The sequence below is a fragment of the Amblyomma americanum genome, chromosome 1, assembly GCF_052857255.1.
Source record: "Amblyomma americanum isolate KBUSLIRL-KWMA chromosome 1, ASM5285725v1, whole genome shotgun sequence".
NCBI lineage: Eukaryota > Metazoa > Arthropoda > Arachnida > Ixodida > Ixodidae > Amblyomma > Amblyomma americanum.
Genome location: NC_135497.1, coordinates 504781431 through 504808841, shown reverse-complemented (window position 1 = coordinate 504808841; position 27411 = coordinate 504781431). Strand labels below are relative to the sequence as shown.

The window sequence follows — 27411 nt, the reverse complement described above, 5'->3', positions numbered from 1 at the left end:
ACGTTCTGACCACGAGGAAACTAGCAAATGTAAGGATTCACGTTGAGAGAGTTATCGGGCTTATCAGAAATAAGTATGTTATTCTGAAAGCGACACTGCCCATTGACTATGTTGTTTGCAGACCTGGAGATGATTTGACACCTCTCGACAAGATTGTTACTGTCTGCTGTGCCCTTTCTAACCTATGTCCTTCAATAGTAGCATCACTAAAACAGCACAATGAAGAACAGGTGCCTCTCTTGGCTGGGGAATGATAATGGAATTTTTAGGTTTCAATCCCACCAACTTTATTTTTACATGTAATTTCACATTAGGGGCCGCATTCAAGTAAGTGTGCTGCATTAGCCTTTCGCCATCATCAGGCTGACTGCACCCACTGCAGGGCAAAGGCTTCTCCCATGTCTCTCCAATTATCCCTGTCCTTTGCCATCTGCGCCCACGCTGTGCCTGCAAACTTTTTAATGTTGTCCGCCCACCTAACCTTCTGCCACCCCCTGCTGCTCTTGCCTTCTCTTGGAATCTACTCCATTACCCTTAAGGAGCAGCAGTTATCTTGCCTTCGCATTGCATGCCCTGGCCAAGCCCATTTCTTCCTCTTCATTTCGACTAGGATGTCATTAACTCGTGTTTGTTCCCTAACCCACTCTGCCCGCTTCCGGTCTCTTAACGTTACACCTATCATTTTTCTTTCCATGGCTCACTGCGTTGTCCTTAACTTAAGCTGAACCCTTTTCGTTAGCCTCCGCGTTTCTGCCCCGCAGGTGAGTGCCGGTAAGATGAAGTTGTATGCTTTTCTCTTGAGGGATATTAGTAAACTGCCATTCATAATTTGAGAGAACCTGCCATATGCGCTCCACCCCATTCTTATCCTTCTAGTTACTTTCCGCTCATGATCCAGATCAGCAGTCGCTACCTGCCCCAAGTAGACCTTTAACACATCCAGCACCTCGGTGCCAAATGTGAACAGCTGTTCCCTTGCTCGACTGTTGAACATTACTTTGGTTTTCTGCATGCTAATTATTAGACCCACCGTTCTGCTCTGCCTGTCTAACTCATTGATCGTGATTTGCAGTTCACCTCCTGAGTGACTCAGCAAGGCAATGTCATCAGCGAATCGCAGATTATTTAGGTGCAAAGCTATCCACGGCACTATGTCTTGCATAGCTTTGTACCATCAGTGTGGTTGCCCCTCAGATTTTTGTCAATGTTGCACTGTTTCTGCTTAATTTGTCCTTGGAATGCGTACATTTGCAGTCTCAGCATGGCAAAGATGAAATATTCCCGTTAACCAGCAACAGTAAAGAAAAGGGGCACAATCGACATTGTCCCTTTCTTCCTATCTTGTCTTAGGTACACCATGCTCTGTGGCCTGCATTGAATATGTACACCTCTTGCACATACGAATCTGTGTTATGCCTTTACCGCTACACATATTGTAACATCTTGAGATGTATGAATGAATGAATGAAAAACTTTATTGGTTCCTTTAGGAAGTAGTAGCGGTAGAGGACGAAGTCTTCGTCTTGAAGCTTGGGTCCTCCTTGGCCGTGGGTGGGCCCCTAGTCCAGGGCTCCACTGAGTCGGGCCACCTCGCTTGCGAGTGCTATGAGGGCCCTTTGGACCCCTAGCTCGCAGCTGGTGAGCCGGCTCTCCCATTGCTCCGCACTTGGTGTTTTGTGTTTGTGGAATGCTTGATTTCTTCCGCACTCCCATGTGACATGATATAGTGTTGGTTTTGCTCCGCACCACGGACAGTTGGTGCTATACTGTGTGGGGAACATCTTGTTTAATATGTATAAGTTTGGGAAGGAGCCTGTTTGCAGTCTTCGCCATCCTGTGGCTTCCTCCTTGGATAATGCTTTATGTGGTGGGGGGTATTGGAATCTTAGCCCCTTATATAGGCTTAATAATTCTGAATAGCTGTCCCCGCAATTAATCTGGGGCCCCTCCGGGGTTAATGACGTTCCTGCTCGGCTGGTCATTCCTCGAGCTAGGTTATCTGCCCCTTCGTTGCCCCTGATCCCTGCGTGACTCGGTATCCAGATTATGTTGTGTATTGGTCGTCCCTCAGGGAGCAGAGCTCTACTGAGGATCTTGAGTGCCGTGCTGCTAATTCTGCCTTTAGTAGAGTTCCGGCACGCCTCTTGTGAATCTGTTAAGATGTTAAGGGATCTCCCTGTCCTATATCCTTCATTCGCTGCCAGGGCGACAGCAATCTCCTCTGCCTCCGTTATGTGAGATACTTCGGCTGTGAGACTTGTGATGTGTTCTCCATGGTAATTTACAACTACTGCTACCGCGCTATTTTTGTGTGTTTGGGGGTATGGACCTCCTTCACCCCGCGACGTCACGAAGATGCGGTGGCGCTGATGTTAGCAGCGACTTTCGCATGGTAGGCAAAACAGGTTCCGCTTGCCCGTGCCTACCGCAGCTACCGGCGGCTGCTTCAAGCCTGTGCACTGCAGAAACAGCATGCATTGACCAGCTGCGTCACTGCTGGATCCGCGTAGTAGCATAAAAATATTAATTTAGCCTCGATAGGTTTCTCGCGCATAAATGCCGCATTCGGAAACTGGCTAACAGGCATTGGGCCATGGTAGTAAAGCGCGAAGTCTGGGAGTCGATAGGCACTGACACTCAATGCACTTAATAGCATGCAAGTTACTGCGTTCATTCACCTGAACTTCAGGATAGTAGGCTGATAATTGCTCAAGGAAAAAAAAAACGACATATGCAGCTGCACACGTACTTATCACCTTGAGCCGGAGTGCACGGGGCGCCGACAGGTTCACTCGCCCCCAAGGAATGCGTTTTTTTGTTAATAGCACAGCACGTTTTAATGGCGCGTTTTATGACATTAAATATTTACTTGAAACTGTTTCTTGATATGACGACGTAATTATTTCATTCGAGTAGAAAGAAGTCTGGTAAGTTGTGTCAATCTTGCGCGGTCGCGTTGGTGTGCTTAGAATAGCGTACCTTAAGTGTGCTAAACGCCATATGCTTTTTCATTGCATCATGCATGTGTCAAGTTTCATGAGGTAGTACATGATCGCGAAGCTTGTTTGGAACGAAGCAGCCACAGGCGTGCTACTAACAGACACGTGGCGAGAGTGAGAGGGGACGCGGCAATGAAAAGTGTTTTCGTTATTCATGCATGCGATATGTAACTAAACTTGGTGCAAATATGAAATTCCTACGCTAGTTTCAGTAATTCCTTTTATTTATAGCTATACCTGGTGCAGGTCTGGGTAATTATAATTAACACCGTCGTCAAGTCCCCCCAAGGTCTCAAATAATTGACTAGATAGTGCGCAGTTTTTTCATGCCAGCATGTACATAAAGCCCTGTTCTGTACGATGACGCGATTAGTTCTTTTTCTATATGATCAGTACTTATGCATGCATAGTTACATGAAAACGTTTCTTACAAGAAATAACTAACACAGTACTGCACGTGTAGGGAAAAAAAATCGAGAGATTTATTACGCTCCTCAACGTCTCAGGAATAGTTTGCGACAAATGGAATCATTTGATTTTCATGCGAATTAAGAAGGTGAGTGATCCAGTCGAAGAAAATGTGAGAGTTCACAAAACGAACCTTAAAGTTTATTCCCTCGTTTATGGCATCTTCGCTTTCGCTTTGGTCAAAGAAATGCGGCACTGAAATCAAAGAAATTACCTCACAATTTTTGACGACCACACTTCTAAAAAGCATAATTTATAAATTTGTACTCAATATTTTGCTATAATTTTTCGTCCCGTAACTAGACTTCAGGTCTAGGAAAGAAAATAATTCTAGAAATCAAAAATTTTCACCAAATCGACTAGCTTAACAAGAGGACAAGTCGGCCTGGCTGGTGTGTGGTCATGCGGCTAAAAACAGAGCTAAGCGAGACAGGAGATCAGGGACACGACGCTGTCACCACTTTTCGCACAGCGCGACACGTAGGTATGTCAGCAGACGATGAGCGCATGTCTGCTCCGACGAAACAAGGCCAGCACTTCCCCTCACTATTGTCCCGAAGTAAAATCATTCCGGCTAGTGCAGTGTGTCAAAACTTGTTTTATTCAATGCCTAGCGCATAAATAAACGGCAGGAACGCTTTCTACATGTTTACTACTAAACATATATACAATACAGTGGCAAACTATTTCTCTTTATAGGCCGCACGTGGCCAACGCGAGCTCGTGTACTTCAACAAATTACTAAGTTGGAAGCATTGACCATTGCTATGATTCGCAGAAACTGGAAACGCGCCTACAAGCCTTGAAAACCCGCGCTCAACACCTATCCGCGACGCCACTCCCCGACCTTTTGCCTACCACGAGCTCGCTAGCGACATCAGCGCCACCTCTTTTGTTTACAAACATGGAGGAGGTCCATAGGGAGGCATCAGTGTAGACTGATGCCCCATGTTCCTCTCATAAAATTCTGCCCTAACCTGTTTCCTGTTAGCATGGAGGTTTGGATCCATGTTTCGGGGAATAGGTTGTATGCATAGCTTATTTCTTAGCGGGTCTGGTATTGCGGCCCTGCTATTTTGTGGCTTTTCTATTTCTCGACCTAGCTTTGTCAGGAGCGCCCTTCCAGTCGTTGTGTTGCTAAGTCTTCGTATTTGTGCCTTGAGCTGGCATTCTCTTAATTCTTCGAAGGTGTTGCTGATTCCGAGTTGCATGAGCTTGTCGTTGGATGTATTTCTTGGGAGATGAAGAGCTGTTTTGTATGCCTTCCGGAGTATTGTCTCCGCTTGCTCCTTCTCTGCATTGATAGTCACATGGTACGGTAATGAATATGTTACCCGGCTGATCACTAGGCTGTTGACTAGCCTGAGTGTGTCCTCCTCCTTCATGCCATACCTCTTGTGCGCTACTCTGCTGATCATCCGGCCTACTTGTCCTGCCACTTTGCTTAGCAGGCTGAGTGTATGACTGCACTTCCGGCTTCCTTGCAGCCACATGCCGAGGATTCTGATCATCTTTTGTTCCGGGATGTTCTGGCCCTCGTTTTATTTCGAGTGGAGCATCCGTAGGGTTCCTACCCACTCCGTGGAGCATTTAAGTCCTCTTTGTTTTTTGTATTCTTCAATGCAGGTGGCAGCCTCTTGTAGCGCCTCCTGCTTCTCCCCCAGTGAGCCTTGGGTGGTCCAGATGGTGATATCGTCTGCGTATATTGCATGACTAATCCCCTGGACTTGGCTGAGTTTCTTGGCGAGGTTGACCATCGCTATGTTAGAGTATTGGCGAGATTACTGAGCCTTGCGGAGTGCCCTTGCATGGCGTTTGAAAGGTGTCAATCCACAGGTCTCCAAGGCCTACCGTCGCTGTGCTGTCCGTGAGGAAGCTTCGAACGTAGTCATGGACCTTCTTCCCGCAGTTGGTTGTGTTAAGTCCTTCCATAATGGCGGCATGGGATACGTTGTCAAAGGCCCCTTTAATATCGATGGCCATGACAACGTTCTCCCCGTTCTTTGGCATTGTTTCGAGTACCTCTTCTTTTAGTTGTAGCAAGATGTCTTGGGTTGAAAAATTTGCCCTGAATCCGAACATGGTGTTGGGGTACCATTCTCGGTCTTCTAGATGCGTTTGTATTCTTCGGGTAATTATTCTCTCGTACAGCTTGCCTAGGCATGATGTTAGCGAGATCGGTCTGAGGTTTTCAATTTGGAGTTTCTTGCCGGGCTTGGGGATCATGACGACTACGGCGTGTTTCCACTCCGCTGGGACTGTCCCTTCTTCCCATTGTTTGTTTAGATATAGGGTGAGTTGGCAGATTGCTTCGTCGCTTAAATTTCGGATTAACGAGTTATGAATCTTGTCCGCCCCTGCTGCCATATTTTTCGTTGTTGCCCTTATGGCCTCGACGACCTCTTCTCTTGTGATGGGTCAGTCCGTGGTTGGGTTTTCTTCGCCCTGGTAGTCGCCTTGGTAGCCGTCTACCTGGTCCTTCCCGTAGCATTTCTCTCGAACTGCCTGGAGCAGCTGTTCTTCTGTACCTTCGTACTGATGAATTAGCCTTTGGATGGATTTGCTGCTTTCCGCCTTGCTTTTGGTCGGATCCATGAGTGTTCCGAGGATCTGCCACGTTCTAGCCGTGCTGAGGGTGCCATTCGGCGAGGTACTAAACTGCTGCCACCCTTGTCTTGCCAGCTGCGTTGCATATTCCTCTGCTTGCCTGGTGATTTCGGCAATCTTCTTCTTTAACTTTCTGTTTAGCTTTTGGCGCTTCCACCGCTTGGTCAGGCCTCGTCTTGCCTCCCAGAGCCTGAGAAGTTGCTTGTCCACTTCTGGTGCTTGTTCTGTTCGATCCACTTCTTTAGTGTAGATATCCCTGATTTGTCTAAGCTGTTGGCTCCAATCTTCTGCCGAAGTTATGTCGTCCTTAAGTTGTTTGCAGTGGGTGCAGAAGGCATCCCAGTCAGTTATCTTTGCCTTGCCGATCTTCCTTTTGATGCTTTCTGCCTCTGTGCTGACCCTAATGATGTAGTGGTCGCTGTCGAGATTTTCTTGCAGGTTCTCCCATTCGACTTGCTTAGCGCCCCTGTCAAAGGTTAGGTCGGGACATGTGTCCATGCTTACGCTATTACCCTGTCTAGTAGGCTGACTTTCATCTGTGAGTAACTCGCAGCCTATGTTTTCCGCTGCTGTGCAGATGCCGCACCCCTTTTTATCTTCGATCCTGCTGCCCCATTGTGGGCCTTTCGCATTAAAATCCCCTGCTATTATTAGGGTATTCCGCCCTGCAAGCTTCTTTGCTTCCGCAAAAAGCTTAATGAAGTCTCCTTTATTTTTAAGTGGGCTGTACAAATTTACTATACAAGTGCTTTTAGCTTTTCTTTTTCTCTTGGGAATCACTTCAGTTATGTGTTCTAGCTGTGTGTCTTCAGTGTTCTAGCTGTGTGTCTTCAAACTCCTTATGAGCTATGGTTGTGATTTTGTTGCTAATGAGAGTTGCTGTTCTTCCGTTCTCCTGACATGAGTATCCTTTTAGGGTTGGGGTGCAATTTGTCTCTTGTAGAAGTATTAGATCTGGTGGGTTTCCTCTAGTGTTAATGAATTGCTGTAAGAGCCCTTGCTTACGCCTGTATCTCCGGCAATTCCACTGCCATATCTCTAGTTGTATCTCTAGTTGAGATGTATACATTTTTCTGATTTGTTTAGGGTCGTAGATGGATGCCAATAAAGTGGTTTTACAATGCAACTTCAACTCATTTTTGTATTCCTGCAATTGTCAGTTGTATGTTTTGTTCATTGTTGTCATTGATGCAAATGTGTAAAGATGCATAGCTTCATGACACAGAGGGATTGAAGAAGCCAGGTGTAATAAGAACACAGCACACTACTAATACAGCACACCACAGTAATAAGAGCATAGCGTCACGAACAACCAGCGGAACCGTCCAGGCACAGATCAGAGCCGCTTTCAGTCCAGAGCACGCACGAGCGACCGAGCGTTCGGCGCTTCTCGTCGTCTTCTTCGTTGAGCGCCAGCCTCTGAAGATTCTAAAGCATGTGTCCAGTCTTACAATTCCCCCCGGGCGAAAGGGCGCCACCCTCGTGGCCTAGAGCGATGTGACGACGGCGGGGTCGTAGTAAGGTTTGAGGCGGGTCGTGTGGACAATTTCGCGGCCTCGGCGGCGATGATCAGGGGATGGTGTAAGGAGTTCGATGAGGTAATTGACGGGGCACATCTGCTGAAGAATATGGTAGGGTCCCTGGTACTTGCTAACAAGTTTGGAGGAAAGGCCGGGACCTGAGGAGGGTACCCAGAGCCAGACCAAAGAGTCAGGAAGGTAAGCAGGTGGAAGTGCAGGGGGATCACGGGTGCTTTTCTGCTGCTGCTGGGCATGAGAAGTGAAGGACCGGGCAAGCTGTCGGCATTCTTCGGCATAAGTTGCGGCTTGAGAAATAGTTGTAAATTCGGAAGCATCAGGGAGGTAAAGTAGAATGGTGTCCATTTTGCAAGAAGGCTCACGGCCGTACAGGAGAAAGTACGGAGAGAATCCGGTGATGGCTTGAACAGCAGAGTTATAAGCATATGTGACAAAAGGGAGAACGCAGTCCCAGTTACAATGGTCGGAAGCAACATACATGGCCAGCATGTCGCCGAGGGTGCGATTAAAACGCTCAACCATGCCATTTGTCTGGGGATGGTAGGCTCTTTGGGCGCACCATGGCGAAGAATGAAGGATGCAATGTCGTGGGCTGTAGCGGATGGTAAAGGCGATGTTTCAGCGTAACGTGTAAGGTGGTCGATAGCAACGATGATCCAGCGGTTCCCAGTTGATGTGCTGGGAAGAGGGCCGTGGAGGTCGACGCCAACACGCTCGAAGGGCTGTACTGCGCAAGGCAGCGGCTGCATAGGAGCGGCGGGTCGGCGAGGTGGATGTTTTCGTCCCTGGCATGCGGTGCTCTGAACGAACTGGCGGACGTAACGGGCCATCCCACGCCAGTAGTACCGCTGTCGTAGACGGGTGAAATTCTTCAAGAATCCGGCATGGGCACACTGGGGATCATCGTGGTAGGAAGAGCAAATGAAGGAGTGCAGATGTGTTGGAATGACGAGAAGCCACTTCCGACCATCTGGGAGATAGTTGCGGCGGTAAAGGAGCTCGTCTCGGATGGCGAAATGGTGGGACTGACGACGGAGAGCACGGGAAGGAGGTTGAGACGATTGGCCAGATAGGAGATCAAAAAGGCAAGTGATCCACGGGTCTTTGCGTTGCTCGGAAGCCATATCAGCGAACTCAAACTTCAAAGAAAGCAGGGCGCTGCCTCAGATGGTACAGGGGAACGTGAGAAGGCATCAGCATCGGCATGTTTGTGGCCGGAACGATAGATAACGCGAATGTCGTACTCTTGGAGTCTCAGAGCCCATCGCGCCAGTCGACCAGAGGGATCTTTCAATGAGGACAGCCAGCAGATGGCGTGGCGATCGGTGACAACGTCAAAAGGGCGCCCGTACAGGCAGGGGCGAAATTTGACGATCTCCCAAAGGATGGCTAAACACTCCTTCTCGGTGACAGAATAGTTGGCTTCAGCTTTTGTGAGTGTCCGGCTAGCATAAGCGACAACGTATTCGTCAAAGCCTTGCTTGCGTTGAGCGAGTACTGCACCGAGGTCGACGCTGCTGGCATTGGTGGAGTGGTGAGGAGGCGACGGAGTGTCGTAAACGCTTCATCACAGGCTGGCGACCAGGCCGAAAGGTCGTGGTTGGAAAGGAGCTTGTTCAGGGTGTCGACGATAGTGGCAAAATTGCGGACAAAGCGGCGGAAGTAGGAGCAGGGGCCGGCGAAGCTGCGGAGGTCTTTTACAGAAGTGTGCTTTGGAAATTCGGCCCCAGCTCGCAACTTGGCCGGGTCCGGAAGAACGCCATCCTTCGACACGACATGTCCGAGAATGGTGAGCTGCCGAGCTCCGAAGCGGCACTTTTTCAAATTAAGTTGGAGGCCAGTGTCGGCCAGGCAGCGAAGAAATGTCTCAAGGCACTGGAGGTGAGACGGAAAGTCCGGGGAAAACATTACAACGTCGTCTAGATAACAAAGGCATGTGTGCCATTTGAGCCCTCGGAGTATGTTGTCCATCATGCGCTCGAATGTGGCGGGTGCATTGCAGAGGCCGAAGGGCATGACATTAAATTCATAGAGCCCGTCGGGTGTGACGAATGCAGTTTTTGGGCGATCGGCCTCCGCCATCGGCACCTGCCAGTAACCGGAGCGCTAGTCCAATGAAGAAAAGAACTCTGAGCCCTGCAGGCAGGCAAGGGCATCGTCGATACGGGGGAGAGGGTAAACATCTTTGCGTGTAATCTTATTCAGACAACGGTAGTCCACGCAGAAACGGATGGAACCATCTTTTTTTCTTGACCAGAACCACTGGCGACGCCCACGGGCTGTGCGACGGTTGTATCACGTGACGCTGGAGCATGTCAATGATGCTGCGCTCAACGGCTGACACGCGGTACGGACGTTGGCGCAAAGGGGCATGGGTTCCAGTGTCATTACAGTGGGTAACGGTGGTGGTGCGGCCCAAGGAAGGCTGCTGGTAGTCAAACGAAGCTTGAAAACGCTGCAGAACGGCTACAAGCTAGTCTCGTTGGGTAGACGTCAGGGCGGCGTCGATGGAACGGTGAAAAATATCTACAGACGACTGATTCGTGATGGGAACAGGCGTAATGGCGCTGACGTGAAGGCCGGCCGCGCTATCGACGAGGGGGTATGCGGAGGCGGGATCGAGAACGGCAACGTTACCAAGCGATTGGCCACGGAGTAAAGTGGTAGGGCAGGAGAACGGGTTGGCCACATAAATAGCGCTGGAGCCACGAACAATTGTCAGCACAGCATGAGGCAGCAAAACAGACTTCTGGTCAGCGCATCGTAAAGTGGGGGTATAAGTGACAGTTGCATCTGAGAGGGCAGCACAAGAAAGAGGCACCTGCACTGAAGAGAAAGGTGGAACGTCTGTGTCCTCTGAGACGACCACAGTAGCGGCAGCAGCACCGGTTACGTCCAAGGGGGCGTCACTGTAGGGCTACAAGTCAAGCTGAGCACGGGCGCAGTCAATAACGGCGTGATGTGAGGAGAGGAAGTCCTCCCAACCAAGGATAACGTCGTGAGAGGAGCCGGCGAGGACGATGAACTCGATCGTGTAGGGAACGTTCCTGATGAGCAGGCGGGCGGTGCAGGCGGCTAACGGTCGAATGTCCTAAGCGCTGGCGGTGCGGAGAGAAACGGGAGGAAGGGGCATCGTCACTTTTTTGAGACTGCGACAGAGGGTGTGACTGAGAACCGAAACGGCTGCGCCAGTGTCAACAAGTGCTTTGACGGCGACTCCTTCAACGAAAATGGTAATAATATTGGCAGGCGCAGAAACAGGTCTTGAGTGAGCTGCTGGTGACGCAGTTCTTGCCTCCGTAACTGCGGTGGTTAGTTTTCCGCGTGGACGGCGGGTTGGCGACAGAGCATTGGAGAACGGGAACGATGGCCAGGAGACGGCGAGCGGTGGGTGCAGGGATGGTAACTAGGAAAAGAATCCGGAGGCGGCAAGTGTGGCGGAAGGTCATACGTCGACTCACGCCTATAATCGTAGGGACGGTGGTCACGACTGCGACACAAACGAGCCACGTGACCAGCGACGCCACAGGCGTAGCAAATAGGGCGGTTGTCTTTTGTGCGCCAGGGGTTGAGTGGCTGCGGCTGTGATCGGGGGCAGGCAACCGGACGGTAAGGTGGTGTTGCAGGTCGCTGGGTAGACAGGGGCAGCAGGTGAGGGCCGCGACCGCACCACGGCATCGGCGTACGCCAGAGGAGCTGCGATCAGGGGTGGCTGAGAAGGAGGTGGCAGGACTTCAGCGACCTGCTCCTCGATGATACGCTGTAGGTTGGGAGTGAGCGACGGCACAGGCGTAGGCGGGCAGGTAGACAAAGATAGCTGGCGTGCGACTTCCTCACGTACAGACTGCTGGATGCTCTGGAGGAGCGACTGTTGGTCCAGAGCACCGTCCCCTGGGAGAGCCAAGCTGCAAAGTGCGGCCTCCTGAAAGCCTGCACGCCGGGTAGAAAGGCACTGTTTGCGCAGCTCATCGAAGCTTTGGCAGTAGCCGATGACACCGGAGACAGTCTGGGGATCTTTGGCGACGAGCATCTGGAAGGCATCATCCTCAATGCCTTTCATAATGTGTCTGATCTTGTCGGCCTCGCTCATAGAAGGGTCGACACGCTTGCAGAGGTCGACGACATCTTCTATATAACTGGTGAAGTTTTCAACGGTTTGCTGCGCCCGACTTCGCAAGCATTTGCTCGGCGCGAAGCTTTCGCACTGTGGGACGGCCAAAGACTTCTGTCAGACTGGTTTTTAGAGCTGCCCAGCTTGAGATGTCAGCCTCATGGTTTCGAAACCAGAGATTGGCTACGTCGCTCAGATAAAAGATAACGTTGGTGAGCTTGACGCTATCGTCCCACTTGTTGTACGCGCTTACGCGTTCATAGGAGGCCAACCAATCCTCCACATCCATGTCATCTGTGGCGCTGAAGATGGTTGGGTCACGCTGCCACGCGGCGCCGGAACAGAAGACAGCCGACGGAAGCTGTGAAGTGGTTTGGGTGACGGTCTCGGGCATTGCAGAGGTGGTAGGCAATGCGCGGGTGCGAAGCTCCAGGGCGAGGGATCGTTGGCACCTCCACCACTTGTAATAAGAACACAGCACACTACTAATACAGCAACCACAGCACAGTAATAAGCACAGCGTCACGAACAACCAGCGGAACCGTACAGGCACAGATCAGAGACCGCGTTCAGTCCAGAGCACGCACGAGCGTTCGGCGCTCGAGCTTCGGAGTGTTCGGCGCTTCTCGTCGTCTTCTTCGTTGAGCACCAGCGTCTGAAGATTCTAAAGCCCATGTCCAGTCTTACACAGGGTATATTGTCTTTGTATTGGCAACAAAAACTGGAAGCCTGAACAGCACTTAAGAATAAAGAGTGAGAAAAAAAAGACTAATCAGTCTTTTTTCTTTGCACTCAGGACAAAACCATTTTTTTGCTCTAGGCTTGCGTTTCAGTCCAACACAGGAGAAGTGGAACCACTTGTACTGGCATGACGCACTGTCACAAGCAACCATTTTGCCAGTATCCGGTCCACGGCAGAAACAGTATTCTGCACCGTCAGACGGCTTGTCCTCTAGACTGTTTTGTTGCCTTGTGTAAAAGCGGTTGAACAGTTCAGGTAAAATTGCTTTCTGAAAAAACTGCCTTGCACGAGCAAATATGTCAGTGCAAAACTGCTCATCACACCTTAATCTCTCAATGTGTAACACATTCGGTCCCCACACCACGAAGTCACAGAATTCAACCTGGCACACTTTCATCTGAGTCTGGATTTGGTAGTAGTAAGCATGACTTGTGTCAAGCTTAAGTGTTCCATTAATATTACTCAAACACTTGGTGGTGATCTCCTCACCATCTTTCAACGAAAATGGGCACTTAAACTCTACAACACCTCTCCCACAGCAGCTGCATGAGACTATGGCATCCGGTGATGCGCCAACAAATGGGTAAGCAGTGCTCAGGTGCAGCCCTGACTTTCGGCATTGGAAGTCGCGGTGCTTTATGGCTTCTTTAGCTTTATAAGCCTCAAAAGCATCCTGCTCATGTTTCCGACCCCACATAACAGCAGGCACATTTACAGAATTTTGTTCAGGGTAACATATCAACTTCAGCAATGACACGCTGGGGCTGTCAACACTTTTTTGACACACCCTTTTCATTACTGAAGCTGTCACTCTGCCAGCTCTGTAGAGGAACCAGTCCGGTGAGTTGCTCTGGTGTCTTGTTGCAGCCTCAACTGATTTAACTGTGTCCTCTCCGACTGAAAATGTGGACAGAAAGTTCTTGGCCTTCTCCAAAAGCACATCAAAATCATTAGCCAAGTTCTCCTGAGAGTATAACTTTCTTAAATGAGCAGGTTGTGTCCGTACGGGCTCCTGAAAACGTTCACAATATTCTGGCAGCACAGAAAATAGCGCAGGTACAACGTCTGTGTTTTCGAAAGCACTGTAAAGTTCTCCAAGTTCTTCTTCTGTTGGTGGTGGGATATCCATTCGTTTCTTTGCTTTGGTCTCAGTTGAAGTGCTGTTGCAGATTGCATCATCCAGCTTTCGCTTTTTCACCCTGGACGAAGTGAAGTCGATATCTTTCAGCCTCTTGAATTGTACCTTCTCGATGTAGGCAGGAAGCCAGATGTTGCTCTGTGAGGTGCAGCTGGTGGCGTTTTTCATTATGACACCGGTCTCAACTGCATAAAGGCAGGCTCCAACATGAGAACAGGCCTCTCCTGCTCCTGCCATACACGTGCAGTGGGCTGTGAGCACAGCCCCACTTTTTTTACACAGAATCCATACACGTAGAGGCTGGTCTCGCAACCTTTGTGAATGGTTCACCTGCAAGGAAAATATGGCAAAGTCCAAATTAACATTGGGCACATCTCTGCACAGGCGCACGTCACTGTCGATCTTGTTGCGCTACCGGACCGTCGAAAACGGCAACAGCGATGAGCTTGATCAGTTAATGCGGGCCATAATGCGCGACGCGACAGGCGAGACCTAAATTGTTGGTCGACAAATCTGTAGCGAGCGATAACAATCTCTCCACGCATGACCGTTTCTTTTTTGCGCAATAACTTGTTGGGTTTCCAAACTAAAGATAAACCAGCAACGGTTCCTTTCATGTGCCCATTTAATCTGAAGTCGTCCAGGTTCAGTACATACGAAGAAATGAATGAAGTTTGTAAACAGTTCTTTTTAAAACTTTACTGAGTGACTGCTTACACTCAGTCACTTGTGGATTTAATAACCGTTATTTCTTTACTCTAATCCTTACAAAGATCAAAGTCCTGCGGCTTACCTCTCCAAGTAGAAGCACCTTGTCCCCTTGCAGCTGTTTTGCCGACAGTCCCTTCACCCAGCCGCTAGTGAAATAATTATGCGCCTCGGTGGACTTAAACGCCTTCATTTCTTCAAGGGTCAGAAAGCTTGCAGAAAAAACAAGGTAATTGACGATGTCACCGTAACAAATCTCTGGAAATATGTCGACATCGCTTGTTGTGTCCGTTCCCGGCCGCAGCATGAACGGGTCGATATTATCGCAGAGACGCACTTTTTCCGCATACCGAATGCGCTCCGACCCCGTAAGATCTAAGCGGTAGGTAGCGTCTAAAGGCTGCTTACTGAGAAGCGGCGGCATGCCACACAAAAGGCAACAAAATTGCACGAGTTACCACCAGCGAGGAAACGCGTGCGACCCGCACTCCACCGACTCCGCACAGACTGCACCAACATGTCCGCCGCAGCGCGCGCCGCCGGACGTGACGTCACGTGAAAACCATGTATAGGCGAGCGGTATGTTTCCCTTGCTGTGCTTGATAGCGACCAGCAGACACAGTCCTTATCGCTTGCGTTCACGTCAATCACACAGCCAGGTGCTGCGTCGCTGCCCTGTCAACCTCTAAGCGGCAGCACACCGGCTAAATGTTCTGTTCGTTCCTACGCGGAACGTTTGAGAGCACTGCAATTGCGGCGCGTAAGTGGACACCTCACGTGGGTTTTTTTTTGTGTGTATTTCGGCGGGCATCTGCAGTGAGCGAAAAAAAGCCGACACGTAATAGATGGAGAGTTAGAAACTGTTCATTTGGACGTTTCGCGGACCGTTCTGCAACTTTCTCTTTGCGCTTTTTCGTCTATCTTCCTTGCTTGCGAAGTTGGTTAATTAAACTCGACTAACTATGCAATTAAGCAGAATACAAAAAATAGTGTGAAATGCTCCATACAGCAGCCAGCAACTTGCATTTGGTCGCGTGGTCGTAGAGTGCATCGGCATATTTCAAAACCCTGGCTAAAGTTAGCTGGGACACCCTGTATATCCTCAATGTTTATTGTATTCTTCAAGTATTTCCTCTGGTCGACAGAATCAATTCAACCCGTGTCATTACACAAGCATCCCATATAATTACGCAAGACTAAGTGTCACCACAAATTTCCTTCTCTCAGAAAGAGTGAACAAATACAACAATAAAACGACTTCTTCCGCGGCTGTTGCGGATGACTGGTTATGTTTAACACTTATCACGCGACTGGCCCCGCACCGTAGGACCCCCCTCCCAAACAAAAAAAAACGCAAATGGCATAGTGCTCATTTGACTTACTTTTAAACTTACTTTTTCTTTTTATCATGTAATTCTATTCAGTTTATACAGGGTGATTTTTTATCTTTACAAATTTTTATTTTAAAAACTGGGATACATCAGTTCAATCTGTTGAGCTACATTGTACAGTAAAGCGAACATTATTTACCGCCTTTGTCAAATGTTTAGAGCCCAAGGGGTTTGCTTCCGAGCCTGTGGTTTGAAATTCATCCTTAGCGATGAAACGCTACGGAAGGTTAGCAGATTTTTGGTCCTCCAACGGGTACAGGACTTCCACGAATGCTACAGGATCCCCAGCACAAGGCTGAGAGGCAAACCCTTTGGGCTCTAAAATTTGACAAAGGCAGTACCTCATATGTATCAGTAAGTAGACAAATTAGCTCAAATTAACTAATAAACTTAATTTTGACTTTAGGGGGCAAGGTTATATCGCAAAATTTATGGCCGTCAGCATCGAAGGTGAGCCGCGTTTTCAAACTCCGTAAATCGGCAATACGGTACGAAATATCGAACGCCGAAAATACTCAAGAAGTACTCTGGATTGGGCTATATTGGATGATAGCTAAGGTTGATTCTGAACACGGCGCAAAAGGGACAAGAAAAACGAAGGCACAAGAAAACAACAGGAATGGCGCCTGTGCCGTTTTTTTGTTGTTGTTTCGTTGTCCTTGTCCCTTTTGCGCCGTCTGCAGTCAAAAATACGCTGTTGAAAGCTACCTGAGTAGGTTTGGTTTGGTTTATAGCGGTTCAACGTCCCAAAGCAACTCAGGCTATGAAGGACGCCGTAGTGAAGGGCTCCGGAAATTTCGACCACCTGGGGTTCTTTAACGTGCACTGACATCGCACAGTACACGGGCCTATAGAATTTCGCCTCCATCGAAATTCGACCGCCGCGTCCGGCATCGAACCCGCGTCTTCCGGTCCGGCAGCTCAGTGCCATAACCACTCAGCCACCACGGCGGCTCCCTGAGTAGGCTTTCTGCCTTACATTATTATAAAATGGCGTCGCTGCACGTTGTATCGTCGCCGAAATCAAGTTAACTTCTTCTACACCAACAAATAACCTACTGCGCCTGCATTTCGTGCGTAAGAATTGCGAGAGACACCATTTCATAAATGTGTAATGCGGGAATGCCAACTCAACGAGTTTTCAAATGCGCATTTCTGACATTTTACATTTCGAAACACACTGCCGATTAAGGGAATTTAAAAACGAGGCTCAACTTTGATGTTGACGGCCATCAATTCCACAGTATAACATTGGGCCCCTAAAATCAGAAACAAAAAGTTTGAGTAATTTTAGTTAATTAATCGCTCAATTCTTGATCCATATGAGGTACACAATGTCTGTCTTGCTGTACAATCCAGCTCTACAGACACACCGACGTACCACTCACACCTGTAATCTGTAAAGTAAAAAAAACACTGCATATTCTCAGTATGTGCATTGTAATGTATTTTTCTATTGTGATCTTATTTCTGAAGCTTGTCATGTATTTTGTATGTATCGTTTTTCAATCCTGTAATTATTCAATTTAGCCCATTCCCTCTACAATGCTTTGAGGGTAGGCAGGCTTTCCTGCCCTCCGGGAATTGCCCGTTATCTGCATTTAGCTGTCGGCCATTATGCAGAGTAAGACTGCAGTTCGTGTACATTTTGTGACATCCATATACACATTCGTAATTAAATACCTTGGAGCAATAACTGTCTATAAAAGTGGCTGCTTTTAAAGAAGTATGAAGCTTGAGATTTAATATGAAGGCTAAACGTAAAAACAACCCTTGGCTGTAGGAAATCATAAATAGGAGGCCCTCCATTGCAGAGTGCCTCGTACAGCCCCCAGATTGCCACCTTGGCACGTAAAAATTAATCAATGCAGTTGCAGCATTTTAAATTATTCAACACTTTGTTTTGGCAACCAAAAGGCGCGATAGAAAGGAAGACACTGGCACCTTTTTCGGGAATGCACTGGGAAGGCACTGCTGGGGGGAGGACGCACCGCAGAGGCTGCCAGCTCACGGAACTGCACGCACGCTGCGAGTGTCGCTACTGTTGCGCCACTCAGCTGCTTGCCTTTGCTCCATCGGAAGTACAGTGTGTCCGCCAATACAATTGGCTCCCTGTATTCTGGGAGGTTTCCTTTTCTACTAAGCATATACAGTTGCATTGGACGATTGTCACAGCGAGTAGGCATTTTCCGTATGTCTATGGCGTGGTGTCTGGGGAGTCTGTGCGGCTCCGTCACACATACGCACACGCCAGTTGCAAGCGCAAAAATAACGCCAAGGAGGCCCTAATTTGCCCTCACACTTGCATAGAGGAAAACCTAGGGCTATGGTTAGGGTGGCGCTACACTTGCCTGGTTACATACACTTTGCTTTGCATGATGCTGCCTAATGGAAGGAAGTGCACCGGCTACAGTGATGCCACATAGTGCATGAGTATTTGGTTCGGAACCAATAATCTTGGTTCATGTCATGTGCAGCATTCTCGTGGGATCTGTGTGTGGCGCCCCTTCAATCTATAAGTTTTTCTCAGATGAAGCTCCGAGTGTGTAGTAGCTGCCAGTAAATAGGCGAGAAAGCATTAAAGAAATTCACCGCGACATGCCGACAAAGCTGCAAATGCCATAAAACTTCATAGTTCGCCATAAAATGGTCCTCTAGCAAGCCACCATGTGTAATGAATGCAGCACAGCAACTTGGTCCGAAGAATGCCACAGCAGCAATTGTCTTAACTTTTCATGCAAGCCTGCTTGAGAGCAAGTGTGAGTTTAGCCCTTCAGCTATAAGTGACATCGCTTTTACTTTTCTGCTGTAATGGCATTTCATCTGGGGCAGTTTTCAGTGGATTACTCTAGGTTTTATGTAATTAAAAAAAATAATCCTGCATTGTAGCTGACATTTATTAGTGAAAAAATATTTCTAGTCTCTTTGCTTTACCAAGCATTTCAGGCAGACAACAATGGTTGGCTTGTCCCCTCCTCAAAGTGAATTTGCAGTTTTTTCAGCAAGTGTACTCTACATAGTGGTGATGTCTTTGTTTCGGGTGAATTTAGCGGCCTTCATGCAGTTGATATGAAAGGATGCAGTTAATGATATTCCACAAAAAAAAAATTAGCTTGGAAGCACCTTTTCAGCCATTTTCATTCACTGATTTTACCACGTGTAGTATAGTCAGTGTTGGCGGTAACGCGTTACGTTTTTCGGTAATTTAGTAACGTACTCGTTACCATTCCGGAACTGTAACGGGTAACATACTTACATTAACATTTTTCGCTAACGTGAGGTGTCATGTTATAAGTTACTTTTTGTTCCAATTGTACTCAACTCCGCTCCCATTTTTTTAGAAAAAAAAGCACAGAGCACGTAAACTTAAGTTGCAAGTAAACAAAATGTACAAGTGCTCTCAACGACCCTTGCTCCGGCTTTCATGCATGCCAGAGAACACCTGCCCTTGACGACGCACCCAACTAAAGAAAAAAGACAGAATAGCCACAAAGCACGAAACACGTGCACGAACACGCATTCACACACTTGCATTATTCACCTAACTCCCCTTCCCGAACCACTAGCACACACAACTCTCTCAAGAGTAGAAGCATGGTGAGCATTTTGGAACAGCCCATTTTTCAGAACTACGGCCAATTTTTTTAGAGTTCAGCGATGTTTTCTTTGTGATATTAGAATTGATGATGAAGATTCATTTTGTGTTTAATGTCACATTCAGAAAATGGCTTCACCATGTACCACAGAGTTAGAAGCCATAACATGTAACTCTACAGGCAACTTTAGGCCACTGTAACATTGCTAAGCTCCTGCACATCTGTGCAAAGTATTCTCTTTAAATCAGCATTTTGAGTAAATTTGTTGCTTGAGCTAGAAGTTTTATGTGAAATATGAGCTTTATAAAATTGTTATCGTGAGTTCTTTAGGCGAAGATGCACTAGTTAAAATTAATGGCCATGAAGTAATGGCAAAGTAACGAGTGGTACTTTTTTCCGTAACTGTAACGGTAACGCGTTACCTTTTTTGTAGATAACGTAGGGCGGTAACGCGTTTCTTTTTTTAGCATAACAAGTAGCAAATTTAGTTACTTTTTTCGGTAATGCCTACAACACTGAGCATAGTATCATTTTTTTCTCCATTTCAAATGTCATGTGCATTCTCAAAGTCAAAAGTAATTCCACGGTCTCTAAGCTATTTATTTACCTGAGTTGCTGTTGCCTAGGTGTTCGATTTTTAACATAGCTGCACTCTGTACATGCTTGTAAAGAAATACTTGTTGTTTTGCATTGAAAAACTAGAGGTATCTTTCTTGAGGTCTGGATGTATTATTGAGGGAGAAAACTTTTCGTTTCAAAATAACAAACGACCCCCAAAAGGGTTCATTGGAAGACATCAAGGAAGGTGTGCCGTCACCTCGCCAAGCCACCTTTATCGAGTGGCCACAAGCATGCTGAAGCCTGAGTCTCTTGGAACTTAACCAAGTGACATCAGCACTTTATAAGCCCAGGAAGCTTGGCGTTCCTCACAGTTCAAGTGAGAATTCTGTGGCACTCCCATAAACTCACTGCAGGCTCAAGTAGCGTCCTTCTCCGAGCCGCCACTGCTTTTCGTACCACTCACTGTGCCAGTGGGGTCATGCAACCCACTGTGTGTTATGTGTCCTGAGTCAATCTCAGTACTGCCTGACTGCACACGCAAATATTTAAAAATATCTTTCTCCCTGTCTTGATGCAGAATCTTAGTATATAGGAGGAGCGGTCCTCATGAAGATCTCATCAACTTTCACAAATATTGATTGCACATGAAAGGTGAAGGCTACGAGATTCTCCTCCAGTCCCTTCATTGTAAATCATGCAAAACTCTTCGATTTAGCTGTCGGTGTACTAAATAAATGTGGTGCACCTTTGATTCATCTAGTCAGTACCAACACTTTTATGGGGGAGTGTGGTTTGACTGGCACCCAGGTGATGGCCTGCTGTTACTTCTGTCTGCACAGAAAAAGGCAGGAACAGTGCGGCCAGGTGTCGCAACACTAAAGCAGGCCTGCAGTGCCTGCTGGGAATGTGTGTCGTTTGCAAGTGGTGATGGTGATAATACCGCAGCAGAAGGGCATGCACTCTGTGTAGCTTTGTATGCAGTGTGCTATATCCTTCAAGCTGGGCTCCATTTAGTTATTTATTCAAGGCACGTACAGCACCCGAAGGGCATTATCAGGGAAGTTATTTAAATCAACAGAAAGCATGGAAAGAATTCAGCGCAGCGAAACAAAATATAGAAAGGGAAACGTTTTAGCACTACTATTTCCTGATATTGATAAAGAGGAGACGCTGGTCTTGAAATGAACGTTTATTTATTTATTTATTTATTTATTTATTTATTTATTTATTTATTTATTTATTTATTTATTTATTTATTTATTTATTTACTTGTTGCAAATACCTGCAGCGCCCATGAGGCATTATTGTACGGGGGATATAACTACATGCAATAACACATGCAAAGAAGATATTGGGAAACATGTCAGCAAGGTAATACAAAACACAAAAAGAAGGCTAAATGAATTCACAAGTAGTATTAGCGATAACACAACATACATCGGTGCAGCGCTGGTAAACGCACGAGTCCCGGAAGAAATACATCAGATCTTCATTTCAACAGCACTTCGGAAAAACAGGTGCACAAACCACAACATTCGGAAGCTCACTGCAGTCCAGAATTGTGTTAGGGGAAAACGAATACTTAAATACATTAATGCGGCATTTATAACTCTTAATTTTTTTTGGTATTGTCTAGTACCTCCGAAATGTAATATGGCTGCTTTAGATATGTGTTTTTATTAATACCGGTACAATTATTGTAAATGCTGTGCAAGAACTTCAGTCTGCATATTTTTCTTCGGGCTGCCAAAGTCTTCAACCCAATACTGTCGCGAAGTTCTGATTTGACGCTTCTGGTGTACGCCCAGATTCAGTCAAACTTCAAGCCGTGAAGGACTTTCCTCTTTAAAGGGACTATGCAATAAATTAATTGAGGTTACATAAAGCAGACGAGAGATTGACATTCGATCACTCGTCACCCAGTGCAAGAATTTTTGAGCTAGCATCAATAACAACCAAGATATAGAAGATTAAAAATTACCCTCCTCCTCTCCCCCTCAACTCGTACACGCGGGGGCACCAGAAAAAAAAAAGAAAACAGGTCTGGGACTGAGCCCCGCCTATGAACACGTCATCCGCTGATGTTCGGTTTGCAACTTTCGGTTGTCGCACCCGGCGCCCCAGCAGCAGCATCGGCAACGTCTCCGCAGTCTCTCTTCGCCTTTCTGAATTGCGGTGCGCTCCGGATTCTTTTGCTTGTCGTCTGTTGCGGACGAAAAAGACACTGCGGGTGGCCCCGCAACTCCCGACAAAAATAGGCGGCAGAGGTAAACTGAAACTATTGGCACGAAGGCAGTGACCTGCTCGCGCTTGCCCGAGGGGCTCGCGCGGCGGCACGAGCAGACGACTTTCACGGCTACCGGAGGTGTGCCCGTGGCGTCGTGGCTGCCGCGGCTCCAGCGAATGACAGCGTGTGGCGGCCTGTCGACGTCACGGAACTAGTGACGTCTATTTTCACGATTTTTCTTTCAAAACCGGCCACAACGAAAACACCAATCGGCCCGCGAATTTTGAAAAACACGGTTTTTAAAAATTCATAAATTGCCGGTTGAGTTCCGAAGACTCACACTGAGTGTAAATGCTCATTAGCATCATTTCTAAGCTTTGAAAACATTTACAAGCGAGTTTTAATTCATTGCATAGTTCCTTTAAAACGTAAAAGAACCGCGACTACAGAACAAGACGTATGACGAGGTGGACAGGAGAAGCGGTACCGCTTGTCCTGTCCAACTCGTCTTACGTCCTGTTCTGAAGTCGCGGTTCTTTTACCTTTTAAACATGACAGACCAACTGGCACAAACTTTTCCCTTGTTGGACTTTCCTCTTCCAAGGTCGTCGAAAGATGTGCGCAGCTTTGTAGGCTTGTGGTATTTTCGCCGTTTTATCAAAGATATCGCCTACATCGCTCACCCCCTCACCGACCTTCTTAAGAACGTCACCCCCTTTATCTGGGGCCCTGCTCAAGAGAACTCATTTTCCTCCCTCGTTCATTTGCTGACCAATCCGCCCATCTTAGCCCATTTTGGCCCGTCGTCTCCCACAGAGGTTCGCACCGACACCTCCGGATATGGGATCGGCGCCGTGCTAGCCCAACGTCAACAGAGTCAAGATCGAGTCATTGCTTTTGCCAGCCGCCTACTTTCTGCCGCAGAGCTAAATTGCTCCATTACTGAGCGCGAGTGTCTCGCCTTTGTCTGGGCAGTAGCTAACTTCCGACCCTACCTGCTGGGCCGTTCATTTGCTGTGGTCACTGATCACCACGCTCTCTGTTGGCTGTCTTCCCTAAAAGATCCCACCGGTCGCCTAGGTCGCTGAGCTTTGTGCCTCCAAGTATATTCATACTCCGTCGTGTACAAGTGAGGGCGTCATCACCAGGACGCTAACTGTTTACCCCGATACACTGTGTATATCCACCTGATTTAGAAGACGCTGAGACCCTGCCCTGCCTCTTAGCTATCTCTGATCTCACCGATATCGCCAACGAACAGCGCCATGGCTCATCTTTACGACCTATCTTTGATGGCCTCCGCTCTGCAAACCGATCTCCGTCTCTGAAACTTTATGTGCTCATACCTTTTCTGCGCAACGGCACACAGCCAAAGAAAGGAAGAAGGACGAACACAGTGCTGGGTTCCTGGCATTCTGCATAAAGAAGAGAGTGACGCCCGCAAAAGTGAGTGCCTTGTTTGGTGCTGTTCCGCTGTCGTGGGGGCATGTGAAACGCGTTTCCAAACTCTTAAGGTCTGAACTCTGGAGACAAGCAATGTAAAAACAGCGCTGTGTTCATCCTTCTTCTCTTCCTTCTTCCTTTCTTTGGCTGTGTGCCGTTGCGCAGAAAAGATATGAGCTTCAATCAAGAATACCAACTAGCCCAAGAACTAACTCTACTGAAGTACATTTTTTTATGAGCTCCAGAATGGCATTTAGTATCGCCGCAACCTATGCTCCGATGGTCCGCCGCTGCTGCTCGTCATACCCCAAAGTCTACGCTCTTCTATCCTTGAAGAACTGAAAGATCTGCCAACAGCCGGCAGCCACCTTAGTGTGTCCCGCACGTATGCTCGGGTGCGGCACCGCTTCTTTGGCCTGGTCTGTGTCGTTCCGTCGAGCGTTACGTTGCCGCTTGCGACCTGTGTCAACGTCGGAAAAGGCCCTCCGCTTTGCCTGCCGGTCTTCTACAACCCATCGACGTACCTCCGGAACCTTTTCACCGTGTTGGCTTCGACCTTCTTGGCCTTTTTCCCACGTCCCTCTCCGGCAACAAGTGAATCGCTGTCGCAACTGATTATACGACTCGGTACGCCATCACGCGTGCATTGCCTACCAGCTGCGCTAACGATGTCGCCGATTTTCTTTTTCAAGACGTCATTCTTCATCACGGTGCCCCACGTCAACTGCTGATCACCGATAGCGGTCGTTATTTTCTGTCCAGAGTATTTAAAGACATTCTTCGTTCGTGTGCCACACAGCACCAGCTCACGACAGCTTACCATCCACAAACCAACGGGCTTACGGAAAGGTTCAAGCGCACGCTCATCGACGTGTTAGCAATGTACGTCTCGCCAGACCACCGAGATTGGGACGCAGCCTTACCTTATGTGACGTTTGCGTGTAACTCTTCGCGGCATGACACAACAGGCTATTCCCGCTTCTAACTTTTGTTTGGTAGGCACCCACCTCGCCTTCGGACGCACTCATGCCGCCTTCTTCAGTCTCCAGCACTGCTTACGCTCGGGACGCCATCGCCCAGGCAACGCTGGCACGCCAAACAGCCCGTAGTCAGCTCCATGCCTCTCAAGCTTCCCAGAAGTCCGCTTGCGACCGCCGTCAACGGGGGGTCGAATATAATCCCGGATCACTCGTCCTTCTCTGGACGCCGTCGCGCAGCGTCGGTCTCTCCGAGAAGCTCCTTTCTCACTACCGGGGCCTTACCGTGTGGTGCGCCCTGTCATCGACGTGAACTATGAAATTGCTCCCCTTGCGTCCTCGCCATCGTCTTCTGGCCCCACCACCAACATCGCCCACGTATGCCGCCTTAAACCTTATCACGACGCGCACACGTCGCCACCCTGACGCCGAGATGGCGTTTTCCGCTCGCAGCTGTTCCCTTCACTTGTGTAAATACCTGTAAATATATTGTTTCCCGCAAGAATATATATATATATATATATATATATATATATATATATATATATATATATATATATATATATATATATATATATATATATATATATATACTTTTTTATGGTGTCCCTGACACTGCTAAAGAAACGTGGGCTGAATCAGATATGAAAGTTTTCAGTATCTGCGAAAAACACCTGGGCACAACCATTAGCCCTGCTTCAATAGAAAGAGCCCATAGAATTGGCAAAGAATCCAGTGAAAAGAGAAGGCCGCTAATTGTAAAATTTAGTCACTTTAAGGACAATCAGCGCCTTTTTGTCTGCCGCTTCAAAATTTAAAGACACTGGTTTTTCTTTAAGTGAAGATTATTCTAAGAATATCCGCCAAGCGAGGAATAAGCTAATTGTCTATGCAAAGAAGCACGATTTCAAAAACACTCTTAAACTCGACAGATTAACAATGCGGGGAAAAGCCAAAGCGTAGGATGACACTACTTGTTCAATTCGGGAACTTGTGCAATAGCAACCAAACCATGCCGCTCCAAGGCAGTGCTCAGTTACTTATGATCACCTGTCCATCGTTAATGGTAACTGCAGAAGTATAACGAATAAGGTTGTGGAATTTCTGGCCTAGTTCACATTTCGCAGCCTGATGTCATTGGCACGGAGTACTGGCTCGACTCCGATGTTTCAAGCGCTGGAGTTTTCCCATCCGAGTACACAGCTTATCGCAAGGACCATAATGCACATGGCGGGAGCGTCTTTGTTCTCGTACATAACCGAATACAGAGTGTGCCTCTGGACTGTGGTGATGACCGTTCAGAATCTGTTTGATGAAAATTAATCCTTTCGATGGAAATGTACAGCGCAAATAAAGACGAGAACACAAGGAAGACACATGGAACACACGAGCGCTGACTTGCAACAGTTTATTCCGAAACTAGGACATATGAATCGGTCACCTACTGCGCGTGTGTGATGATTGCCTGGTTTTTCAGCTATAAATACTGGTCCGAGTTTCGAAATAAACTGTTGCAAATCAGCGCTCGTGTGTTCCATGTGTCTTCCTTGTGCCCTCGTCTTTATTTGCGCTGTACATTTCCACCATGAATCACCAACATGCCCAGACTGCCACCTTAGTAATTTTTTCGGTCGGAAACAGTCTTATCGTCTGCTCGTTCTACCGGCCGCCTACTTCCACTAGCGAAGATCCTTTACTTACTCTCTCGCTCGCTGTCCATTCTAGCTTCTGAACCTATCCCGTTAAGGGGCGCTTTAACTTGCAAGACATAACATGGAACAACCATTATCCTGAAGGGAGTCGTTCCGCACATCATTGTGCACTGTATGAAATTGTGTTTACGGGCTGCGTCAATTTGTGGACTCCTACGCGTGTTGGATCGAACCGTGGCAATACCTTAGATTTGCTCTTTTCTAATCGAAGCGATCTAGTAAACAACGTAGTAGCCACACCTGGAATTAGTGATCATGAAGTGGTAGCGGCAACGGTCGTATGCAAATGAATAGAAGTGCCGATGCAAAGTCACAGAAAAGTTTATATGTATGAAAAAGGTAACTATGACGCCATAAATAGGGAACTTGGTTCATTATTTACGGTTTTCATAGATAGTTCCATTTTCTGTGATGTAGACGAACTGTGGACAACATTCAAGAATAAGCTGTTGTCTCTAGTTGAACAGTTTATTCCCGGAAGGCTGATGTCACCTAATAAACGAGTGGATAAACCATGGATCAATAAAAGAATGCGTCCATCAATTAGAAAGAAAGCTCAGGTTTATAAAAGGTCTTCTAAAACAAAAAACCCATCTGTGTACGCACGACTAAAAATCCTTACTGAAAACCTTAAGAGCGAATTAAAGGCAGCAAAGCTCTTGTACCTACCCTCATTGGCAGACAAACTAAAAACGAACCCAAAAGAATTGTGGTGCTTTATCAAATGCGACCGTTGCATCCTTAATTGCCAAAGGCAAGGTACAGACTGGGGGGAAGCCGCCGTCTCGTGACACGTGGTAACACAGGGTTACTTGGCCCTAAGATTGTCCCGCTATAACAGTACTCCCTCCTATGTCACGAAGTCCTTCAGATACACAGGACAGCTGCGTTGGCGCTGTGGTCGCTGGACTTGAAGGGATGCGCTCACTTCACGGTCATCACAGGAACCAGATTCGGTACTGGTCGTTGCAGCCTCCTCTCATCTTTCTCCTTGGTCCCATCTTCCAGGGTCCTCTGGGCTTGAAGGAATGCCAAGCTCTGAACACTCTGCCGGGGAAGCAACCAACGGTTCTTCCTCTTCGCACATTCTAGAAGTGGAACTTTCCAATGCGTAGCTGGCAAAACAACTTCTGAGTTGATCAACATGACGTCTCCATCGACGTCCATCCTTGGTGACAACCAAGTACGACACT

General features: G+C 47.7%; 2 protein-coding genes across 2 annotated transcripts in view; one reads left to right on the top strand and one right to left on the bottom strand.

Moving 5' to 3' along the window:
• The window catches only part of LOC144116143 (deoxynucleotidyltransferase terminal-interacting protein 2), a 136832-nt gene that overhangs the window by 9415 nt on the left and 100006 nt on the right, over positions 1-27411 (bottom strand). The window lies entirely within an intron of this gene.
• Positions 1-27411, top strand: part of LOC144128168 (uncharacterized) — a 30078-nt gene that overhangs the window by 1176 nt on the left and 1491 nt on the right. The gene's annotated exons all lie outside the window — the stretch shown is intronic.